The sequence below is a fragment of the Bos mutus genome, chromosome 18 (assembly GCF_027580195.1).
Source record: "Bos mutus isolate GX-2022 chromosome 18, NWIPB_WYAK_1.1, whole genome shotgun sequence".
Taxonomy (NCBI): Eukaryota; Metazoa; Chordata; class Mammalia; order Artiodactyla; family Bovidae; genus Bos; species Bos mutus.
The window spans coordinates 60,740,795-60,752,691 of NC_091634.1; positions in this window are offsets into that span (position 1 = coordinate 60,740,795).

Sequence of the window (11,897 nt, forward strand, 5' to 3'; positions counted from 1 at the left end):
AGGTTCCATTTCACGCTGGTCAGAATGGCTGCTATCCAAAATTCTACAAACAATAAGTGCTGGAGAGGGTGTGGAGAAAAGGAACCCTCTTACACTGTTGGTGGGAATGCAAACTAGTACAGCCACTATGGAGAACAGTGTGGAGATTCCTTAAAAAACTGGAAACAGAACTGCCATATGACCCAGCAATCCCACTGCTGGGCATACACACCGAGGAAACCAGAATTGAAAGAGATATGTGTACCCCAATGTTCATCACAGCACTATTTATAATAGCCAGGACATGGAAGCAATCTAGATGTCCATCAGCAGACAAATGGATAAGAAGGCTGTAGAACATATACACAATGGAATATTATTCAGCCATTAAAAAGAATACATTTGAATCAGTTCTAATGAGGTGGATGAAACTGGAGCCTATTATACAGAGTGAAGTAAGCCAGAAAGAAAAACACCAATACAGTATACTAACACATATGTATGGAATTTAGAAAGATGGTAACGATAACCCTATATGCAAGACAGTAAAAGAGACACAGATGTATAGAAAAGTCTTTTGGACTCTGGGAGAAGGCAAGGGTGGGATGATTTGAGAGAATAGCATTGAAACATATATATTATCATATGTGAAACCGATTACCAGTCCAGGTTGGATGCATGAGACAGGGTGCTCAGGGCTGGTGCACTGGGATGACCCAGAGGGATGGGATGGGGAGGGAGGTGGGAGGGGGGCTCAGGATGGGGACACGTGTGCACCCATGGCTGATTCATGTCAGTGTATGGCAAAAACCACTACAATATTGTAATTAGCCTCCAATTTAAATAAATTTAAAAAATGAAAAAGTACAGAATAACTGAATAGACATTTCTCCAAAGAAGACAGACAGATGTCCATGAAAAAATGCTCAACACTGCTAATTATTAGAGAAATGCAAATCAAAACTACAGTGAGATACCATCTTACCCATTCAGAATGGTGTTCATTAAAAAGTCTACAAACAATAAATACTGGAGAGAGTGTGGAGAAAGGGACCCCCATACACAGCTGATGTGAATGTAAACTGCTGCAGCCTCTACAAAAAACTGTATGGAGGTTCCTTATAAAACTAAAAAGAAGAGTACCCAATGACCTAGCAATCCCACTCCTGGGCATATATCTGAAAAAAATTGTAATTCAAAAAGATATATGCACCCCTATGTTCAGAGCAGACATAATTACAAGAGCAAAGATGTGGAAGCAACCTAAATGTCCATTGACAGGTGAATGGATAAAGTTTATAGTATATGTATACATAATGGAATATATCTCAGCCATAAAAGATAAAATAATACCATCTGCAACAACATGATGGACCTAGAGATTATCATACTAAGTGAAGTAAGATAGGGACAAATAAATACTATATATGACTTACATGTGGAATTAGAAATGATAAAATGAATTATCTATAAAACAAACAGACTCACAGACATAGAAAACAAATATGATTACCAAAGGGGACAATGGGGAGGGAGGGGGAGGAGTAAATTAGGAGTGCAGCATTAACAGTTACATACCACTATGTGTAAAACAGACTTGAAAGAAAAACAATACAAGGATTTACTGTTCAGCATGGGGAAAAAATACTTTTCTCAGTCATGGGCGAGGATGCTTGCTCCCAGATTTACTGTGGAAACATTTTCAGATTACCGCTAACTCAGTCACTTACCTAGAAGCTTTGGCTCATTCTCAGAATAAAACCACATAACTGCCACTGTGCCACAGGAAAGCCTGACAGAGGGGGCTGCAGAGCCCACTCTAGGGATGAAGACCCTCAAGTGGTATCGAACCCTCCCTATGGTGCTGGGAGTCACTGAACAGCCCGAGTTTAGAGCTCACCTGTGACATCTCCACAATAGGTAGCATTTTGTCAACTCTAGGTTACATTCCAGTTCAGTTCAGTGCTGTCACTGAGTCGTGCGACCCTTTGCAACCCCATGCACTGCAGCACACCAGGCCTCCCTGTCCATCACCAACTCCCGGAGCTTATTCAACTCATGTCCACCAAGTTGGTGATGCCATCCAACCATCTCATCCTCTGTCATCCCCTTCTCCTTTTCAATCTTTCCCAGCATCAGGGTCTTTTCTAATGAGTCAGCTCTTCGAATCAGGTGGCCAGAGTATTGGAGTTTCAACTTCAGCATCAGTCCTTCCAGTGAACACTCAGGACTGATCTCCTTTAGGGTGGACTGTTTGGATCTCCTTGCAGTCCAGGGGACTCTCAAGAGTCTTCTCCAACACCACAGTTCAAAAGCATCAATTCTTCGGCACTCAGTTTTCTTTATGGTCCAACATTCACAACCATACATGACTACTGGAAAAACCATAGCTTTGACTAGACAACTTTGTTGGCAAAGTAATGTCTGCTTTTTAATATGCTATCTAGGTTGGTCATAGCTTTTCTTCCAAGGAGCAAGCATCTTTTAATTTCATGGCTGCAATCACCATCTGCACTGATTTTAGAGCCCCAAAAATAAACTCTGTCACTGTTTCCATCGTTTCCCCATCTATTTACCATGAAGTGATGGGACCAGATGCCATGATCTTAGTTTCCTGAATGTTGGGTTTTAGCCAACTTTTTCACTCTCCTCTTTCATCAAGAGGCTCTTTAGTTCTTCTTCACTTTCTGCCATAAGGATGGTGTCATCTGCATATCTGAGGTTATTGATATTTCTCCCAGGAATCTTGATTACAGCTTTTGACAAAACATGGTCCATTGAAGAAGGGAATGCAAAACCACTTCAGTATTCTTGCCTTGAGAACCCTGTGAACAGTATGAAAATGGAAAAAGATAGGAAACTGAAAGATTAACTCCTCAGGTCAGTAGGTGCCAATATGCTACTGGAGAACAGTGGAGAAATAACTCCAGAAAGAATGAAGAGACACAGCCAAAGCAAAAACAACACCCAGTTGTGGATGTGACTGGTGATAGAAGTAAAGTCTGATGCTGTAAAGAGAAATATTGCACAGGAACCTGGAATGTTAGGTCCATGAATCAAGGCAAATTGGAAGTGGTCAAACAGGAGATGGCAAGAGTGAATGTCAACATTTTAGGTATCAGTGAACTAAGATGGACTGGAATGGGTGAATTTAACTGAGATGACCATTGTATCTACTACTGTGGACAAGAATCCCTTAGAAGAAATGGAGTAGCCCTCACAGCCAACAAAAGAGTCCGAAATGCAGAACTTGGGTGCAATCTCAAAAACGACAAAATAATCTCTGTTCATTTCCAAGGCAAGCCATTCAATATCATGGTAATCGAAGTCTATGCCCCAACTGGTAATGCTGAAGAAGCTGAAGCTGAATGGTTCTATGAAGACCTACAAGACCTTCTAGAACTAACACCCAAAAGAGATGTCCTTTTCATTATAGGGGACTGGAATGCAAAAGTAGGAAGTCAAGAAACACCTAGAGTAACAGGCAAATTTGGCCTTGGAGTACAGAATGAAGCAGGGCAAAGGCTAATAGAGTTTTGCCAAGAGAACTCACTGGTCATAGCAAACACCCTCTTTCAACAACACAAGAGAAGACTCTACCTACACGTGGGCATCACCAGATGGTCAACACCGAAATCAGGTTGATTATAGTCTTTTCAGCCAAAGATGGAGAAGCTCTATACAGTCAGCAAAAACAAGACCAGGAGCTGACTGTGGCTCAGATCATGAACTCCTAATTGCCAAATTCAGACTTAAATTGAAGAAACTAGGGAAAACCACTAGACCATTCAGGTATGACCCAAATCATAATTCCTTACAATTATACAGTGGAAGAGACAAACAGATTCAAGGGATTAGATCTGATAGACAGAGTGCCTGAAGAACTATGGATGGAGGTTTGTGACATTGTACAGGAGGCAGTGATCAAGACCATCCCCAAGAAAAACAAATGCAAAAAGGCACAATGGTTGTCTGAGGAGGCCTTACAAAGAGCTGTGAAAAGAAGAGAAGTGAAAGGCAAAGGAGAAAAGGAAAGATATACCCATTTGAATGCAGAGTTCCAAAGAACAGCAAGGAAAGATAAGAAAGCCTTCCTCAGTGATAAATGCAAAGAAATAGAGTAAAACAATAGGATTGGAAAGACTAGAGATCTCTTCAAGAAAATTAGAGTTACAAAGGGAATATTTCATGCAAAGATGGGCACAATCAAGGACAGAAATGGTATGGACCTAACAGAAGCATAAGATATTAAAGTTCAGTTCAGTTCAGTTCAGTCACTCAGTCATGTCTGACTCTTTGCAACCCCATGAATCGCAGCATGCCAGGCCTCCCTGTCCATCACCAACTCCTGGAGTTCACTCAAACTCATGTCCATCGAGTCGGTGATGCCATCCAGCCATCTCATCCTCTGTCGTCCCCTTCTCCTCCTGCCCCCAATCCCTCCCAGCATCAGAGTCTTTTCCAACGAGTCAACTCTGTATGAGGTGGCCAAAGTACTGGAGTTTCAGCTTTAGCATCATTCCTTCCAAAGAAATCCCAGGGCTGATCTCCTTCAGAATGGACTGGTTGGATCTCCTTGCAGTCCAAGGGACTCTCAAGAGTTTCTCCAACACCACAGTTCAAAAGCATCAATTCTTTGGCGCTCAGCTTTCTTCACAGTCCAATTCTCACATCCATACATGACCACTGGAAAAACCATAGCCTTGACTAGACGGACCTTTGTTGGCAAAGTAATGTCTCTGCTTTTGAATATGCTATCTAGGTTGGTCATAACTTTCTTCCAAGGAGTAAGTGTGTTTTAATTTCATGGCTGCAGTCACCATCTGCAGTGATTTTGGAGCCCCCAAAAATAAAGTCTGACACTGTTTCCACTGTTACCCCATCTATTTGCCATGAAGTGATGGGACCAGATGCCATGATCTTCGTTTTCTGAGAGGGGGCAAGAATACACAGAAGAACTATACAAAAAAGATCTTCATGACCCAAATAACCACAATGGTGTGATCACGCATCTAGAGCCAGACATCCTGGAATGCTAAGTCAAGTGGGCCTTAGGAAACATCACTACAAACAAAACTAGTGAAGGTGATGGAATTCCAGTTGAGCTATTTCACATCCTAAAAGATGATGCTATGAAAGTGCTGCACTCCACATGTCAGCAAATTTGGAAAACTCAGCACTGGCCACAGGACTGGAAAAGGTCAGTTTTCATTTCAATCCTAAAGAAAGGCAATGCCAAAGAATGCTCAAACTACCGCACAATTGCACTCATCTCACACGCTAGCAAAGTAATGCTCAAAATTCTCCAAGCCAGGCTTCAACAATACATGAACTATGAACTTCCAGATGTTCAAGCTGATTTTAGAAAAAGCAGAGGAACCAGAGATCAAATTGCAAACATCCGCTGGATCATCGAAAAAGCAAGAGAGTTCCAGAAAAACATCTGCTTTATTGACTACACCAATGCCTGCATGGATCACAACGAACTGTGGAAAATTTTTCAAGAGATGGGAATACCAGACCACCTTACCTGCTTCCTGAGAAATCTGTATGCAGGTCAAGAAGAAACAGTTAGAACTGGACATGGAACAACAGGCTGGTTCCTAACGGAAGGGAGTACGTCAAGGCTGTATATTGTCACCCTGTTTATTTAACTTATATGCAGAGTACATCATGTGAAATGCTGGACTGGATGAAGCAGAAGCTGGAATCAAGGTTGACGGGAGGTTATATTCCAAACATATACAGTTCAGACCTCTGTCTGGGACTACAGTTAGCTTGCAAACAAAGAAGCAAATGGTACGCCCACTTTGGCCATCCTTTCATAAAGAGACATTCAAGTCAAGTTAGAACGGGATCCACCGCCCTGTAACATGCTCCAGAAAAGAAGTGAAAGGACTCTTCTGGGCGCAGTCTGTCCTCAGCAGAAAGCCTTCTTGACAGAGGACGGAACAGGGGCGAGGAGACAAGAGTGGAAACAAAGTGCAGTCCTCACTTGGCGTGCTGCTCGGCAGCGGGGTCTCCCAGGGGCGAGTCAGAAGGTAGAAGTGTTCGCAGGCATGTAACGGGATGCTAACCGGCTCCTCGCTGCACAGACCCAGCTCGTATGCCCACTACAGACACACAGAGGGATGGGTGGGTGGAGAGGAACAGAAAGACATGTGAGCAAGGGCAGCCTCTTGAGACGAGTGTCATTTCGAGTGGCTCCTGGGCGCTCCCGCTCCCACGTCAGCTGTGGGAAGCCGATTCCCAGCTTTAGTTCCTATCGTTTTTGGAGGGGAGCAACTCTGTACCAGGTGAGCCACGGAATCTGCTTTCTGAGCAGAGAACACAGAGCCACCAGCTCAGAAGAGGAGCCCGTGGGGAGACAGGCCCTGCGAACCCCAAACACCAACCACAAAGACCTCCACGTGGCGGCAAGTACTCCTGGATGCCCCTAAGACCGTGGAGGGGGGGCAAGGGACAGTCTGCCTTCAGAGCTGCAGGGTTTAGGGTCCTGACACGGAACCCACGCTCCCGACAAAGGGGCACCCCAACGCTCGTCTGCTGGGTGGCGGGATGACACGAGCCACCACACAGCCTGGAGCAGGGACCGAGCGCTGTCTGCACTCACTCTCCGGGCCTCCCTGAGCAAGGCTGCCCCTCGGCCGGGGAGGAGGGGGATGGCGCCTGGCTTCCACGCGAGGGGTGAGGGCAGGCTTCCCGTTTGGAGGAGGGGATTCCAAGTTCTCCCGGCCACAGAAGAAACAGTGAGCCCCGCTTGGTCCATCAGAAAACTAGCCTTATCTCTGTACCCCAAAATCCTGGAGACAAAGTTAAATAAGAAAGTCAGTGACCCAGTCTTGTCACTAACCTACCTGACCAGCACAGTTGACAAAGTACTGGCACTGGATCTGTCCTTTATCTGTCTCCACGCCCGCGACTTGACCTCTTTTGACCATGACATGAAGAATACTTGTCCGGCTGTTTTTCAGAGGGACAGTAGTCCTGATGCAAGATCTTATTTCCCTGTCTAGGGACTGACCCTTGCTGGTCCACCAAGGGCTGGAGGCTAGATGCAAAGTTCCCTTCTTCTTAACCCATTTGAAAGCAGAAATTTTCAAGGAGGCAAAAACTGCAAAACAAGTATGAAGTTTACTATCAGAGAGACAGCACAATACATGGGGGAGCACAGAGAGAAATAGTTTATGTCAGAAGCAGGGCAGAAATACACACGAGACGACTGTGGACGGGCCTCCAGGATGCGTAGCACTTGCATCTGTTCCTTCACACAGCTGGTCCTAGGACCCTGCCCAAGATGTGAGCACGGCTATTTCTAAGATGACCCCGCCACAGAGGACTGTGGTGCAGCTCCACCCTTATTATGGGGGTGCACCCCTCCCTTTTGGACCCTCAAGAAGCCTTCCTGTGCATGTACAGATAGGGAAGTCTTTCTTGACCTCAAGAAAGGGACCTTATCTCTTTACTTTAGCAGAGCTCAGCTTTTGACACTAGTTCTGTCCTTGGAGTGTCTGAGTGAGAACAAAGGATGAATTTTACTCCATTTGTCAAACACCAGCTGTCTAGCCCAGAGGCTCATCTGTTTCCCACCTCACAGTCACAGATCTGAACTGAGACCCATTTCTGTCTAAATGGGCCTTCCCCAAGACTAAAAAGACCAGGCCAACTGAACAAACCAAGTGAAGTACATAATGAAATTTCAGGGATCATGGGACTGCCCTGGCAGTCCGGTGGTTCGGGTCCACTGCAGGGGCCGGGGTTCTGTCCCGGCTGGGAATCGAAGGCCCACAGGGGGCATGGCGCAGCCAAACAGAAACCCAGGATCATAAAAGGGGCAGGAGAAGCAGTGCCACAGGGCCTCCTCAATCCTGATCGACCCACACCACCAAGCAGCTCATCCAGAGCAGACACCAGGGCGGATGAGCCTTCCCCTCGTTCACTCCAACGCGGGACACGACCGCAGCTGCGCATTAAATCCCCAAGGCATGTGCCAGCCTTGGAGCATCTCAAGTCCTGTGGAGGGAAAAAGGCCCTTACACCTAAAATGCTCTAAGCAGGACCGAAGGCAGTGCCTAGGATACTTAACAAGAAACGCGTGGCCCTGAGGGAAACCGTGCTGACAGGTACCGCGCTGAGACAAAAACTCAGAGCCGCGAGCCAGAGTTCCATGCAGAGGCTGGCTGGTGCCCCTGCCGCCGCTGAGCCGCTCTCCTGAGGCTGCCCCTCTCCTCACCCCGCGCCCACTCACCGCTCTGGGAGGCGGCACTGGCCAGGGCGAGCGCCACGTCGGCGGAGGACACCACTGCGTCCTCGGGGACGTGCATGGCCCCCACCAGGTCGTGCACGTTGAGCAGAGGGTGCAGCTCGGCCACTTTCTTGGGGGAGATGATCTCGCAGGGGATGCCTATGACACTGGCACAGAACACAGGGGCACAATGACATTCCCCGGCCTCCGCAGAGGTCAGCTGACAGGAAGTCGGGACGGGCTCAGCCTCATACGTACTTCAGCCTCGAGTTGATGCGCTTCAGGGAGATGAGCCGGTCCTGAGTTTGGGCCAGAAAGATGGAGCCCGTCCTAGTGTAACCTGGAAGGAGAAGCAGCCCAAACTCAGACAGACCGGGCCACCTGCGGGGGCACAGTGGGAGCCCGCCAGACTCAGGCGGGCCACCCGCGGGGAGTCCTGGACTGCCACCACCCAGACGGGCTCAGCTCACAGCTCTGCGGGGGAAGGAACTGCGACCCCTCCCTCCTTCACCACTTTGGGTAACCAGGCCCTTTCTCCTCGGTCCTTGGTGGGCACATAACCGTGGCGATGGCCGCCCCTAGTGCGGCCACAGGCCTGTGACCTGCGCTCAGCCCGTCTGGCCTCCTGGAACAGGGGCTTGAGCCAGGAGAGAAGGCGGAGGTCCCTCCTCTCATCTCAGGAGCAGCAGCATCCCGGCCAGCCAACCCCCCTTCCAGCTGAGGGCCTGGGTCCTCACCACCTGGCTCCACCCTGCCTCCAGCTGGCAGCCGCCTCCCACTCCACAGGCCCCAGTGGCCTTCCAGAAGCTCCTTGTTGCCCAGCTTAGCCCTGGGCGATTCCTGCTGTTTGCAGTCAACGTACTGGATGTGACCACTACGACCCCTGAGTCAATGACAATCCTGAGTGCAATGTCTTATCAGTTCTCATGAAGAAAAGCTTGAATCAGTCAGATGTCTTTTTAAAAGGAAAGAGTCACGATAATTTAAGTATTTTCTTATTCCTTTGAAATCATCAGATAAATATGGCCTTTGCTGACATGACAAGATTGTTAACTTTGGAGAACTGAAATTTCAGAGCCTGTTTTTTATAAGTGGTAGATGTATCCTCAATATATTTACACCTTTGCTCAATCTTACAATACACAGAAAGCAGAAATGTTCATACCCCTGTGAAAAATAAACTTGCTAATTACAGTCAATGTTTGTCCCATTTCCTTTTGTCTTTGACTGAAGGTAGAGTCAAAACCTTAAGAAGGTTTTGGTATGGTCAGAAGTCCCTGGGTTTGTTCTTTTTTCCCTCTACAGTAAAGCTGTTATTCATCTGAAATGCAAGTAGGTTATTTCTGGTAGTGTTCCAATGTAGGCTCCCCCCAACCCTGATGGTTCTGAGTATGCAGCGTGTTCATATCATTCTAAAAGTCAAAACTACACAAAGTCAAGCCAGAAATATCAATCCCCTCACGCCCCAACCCTGCACCCCATTTCCCACTTTGGGAGGTAACCAACCTCAGTACTTGAGCTTTGGCCTTCCAGTATTTCTTTTTTTGCAAAAATAACTATACATTTGCATATTTTCTTATTTCTTCTTAGCTCTTACACAAATGTAGCACATTTTATAATACTTTTTAGCACCTTCTTTTTCTCATATAACAATGTATCCCAGAGATTACTTCAGAGCAGTTCACAGACATCTTCCTCCTTCTTTTCACATCTACCTAATAGTCCTTGGTGTAGCTGCTCCACTTTATCAAAATCATATCAGTTCAGTTCAGTCACTCAGTCGTGCCCAACTCTTTTCAACCCCATGGACTGCAGCATGCCAGGCCTCCCTGTCCATCACCAACTTCGGGAGTTTACTCAAACTCATGTCCATTGAGTCAGCGATGCCATCCAACCATCTCATCCTCTGTCGACCCCTTCTCCTCCTGCCTTCAAACTTTCCCAGCATCAGGGTCTTTTCAAATGAGTCAGTTCTTCACATCAGGTGGCCAAAGTATTGGAGTTTCAGCTTCAGCATCAGTCCTTCCAATGGACATTCAGGACTGATTTCCTTTGGATTGACTGGTTGGATCTCCTTGCAGTCCAAGGGACTCTCAAGAGTCTCCAACATCACACTTCAAAAGCATCAATTCTTCACCGCTCAGCTTTCTCTATAGTCCAACTCTCACATCCATACATGACCACTGGAAAAACTGTAGCTTTGACTAGATGGACCTTTGTCACCAAAGTAATGTCTCTGCTTTTTAATATGCTGTCTAGGTTGGTCATAGCTTTTCTTCCAAGGAGCAAGCATCTTTTAATTTCATGGCTGCAGTTACCATCTGCAGTGATTTTGGAGCCCCCAAAAATAAAATCTGTCACTGTTTCCATCATTTCCCCATCTATTTGCCATGAAGTGATGGGACCAGATGCCATGATCTTCGTTTTCTGAATGTTGAGCTTTAAGCCAACTTTTTCACTCTCCTCTTTAACTTTTATCAAGAGGTTCTTTAGTTCCTCTTCACTTTCTGCCATAAGGGTGGTGTCATCTGCATATCTGAGGTTATTGATATTTCTCCTGGCAATCTTGATTCCAGTTTGTGCGTCATCCAGCCCAGCGTTTCTCATGATGTGCTCTGCATAGAAGTTAAATAAGCAGGGTGACAATATACAGCCTTGGTGTACTCCTTTCCCAATTTGGAACCAGTTTGTTGTTCTATGTCCAGTTCCAACTGTTGCTTCCTAACCTGCATACAGATTTCTCATAAGGCAGGTCAGGTCGTCCCATATTCTGGGGATTCAAACCAGGTCTCCCGCATGGCAAGCAGATGCTTTACCCTCTGAGCCACCAGGGAAGCTCCCCAGTAACGTATGGGTATCATTTAAATGCAATCTTACAGTTGCATTAAATAGTGTTACAATAAGTAATCTTGCAGGTGTATATTTTTATAGAAGACATTGTTAAATGGAAAAAAACAAGGTACATAATAAACATAATAAGATGCTTAATACCATCTCAGTTTGGGTTAGAAGAAAAAGTATACCTGCATACACATATAAACTAACTTTTGGTGAGTATTCAGTGGGTAGATTCACTTTTTATCTTTCTGTATCGTTCACATTTATTATAATGAGTATATAACTTATTACATATGTTTTAAACTTTTAAGAAGTTCCATATAACCCAAAGTAATTTTTAAAAATTGATATATTGGTAAAAACTGATATATTGGTAAATTGGCTTAATCTATCTCCATCTAGATTTATCATCTGTAAAAAAATGATCCTTCCTTATTAGAGGATCAATATGTGGAAGACTTTCAAAAGGTTATTAAAACTTTTAGATTATCACATTCCATCACTTAAAAAAAGTTGTATCAAGTAGAAAAAAGCACTTTAGACACTAATTTTGCATACTGAGGACTCTTGAAGTGACCCAGCAACTCCAGGTAGAAAGCAGTTAACAGCTCATGTGAATGAACTGTTTTCAGACAATTAGCTTATTATATGTTATCATTAAATCTAGGCTGCACAGATGTCATTTATTTAATGTCTCAAGCAGTCCCCTGAACGATGGCGGTCATGGGAGTGCACACCCGTCCATCCTGTGGACAGCAGACTCCTCCGTCAGGGAGGCCCCCGCGTCGTGTCTCACTGCGGCCCTGGTGGGCGGCACTGGGGTGACACACTGGGG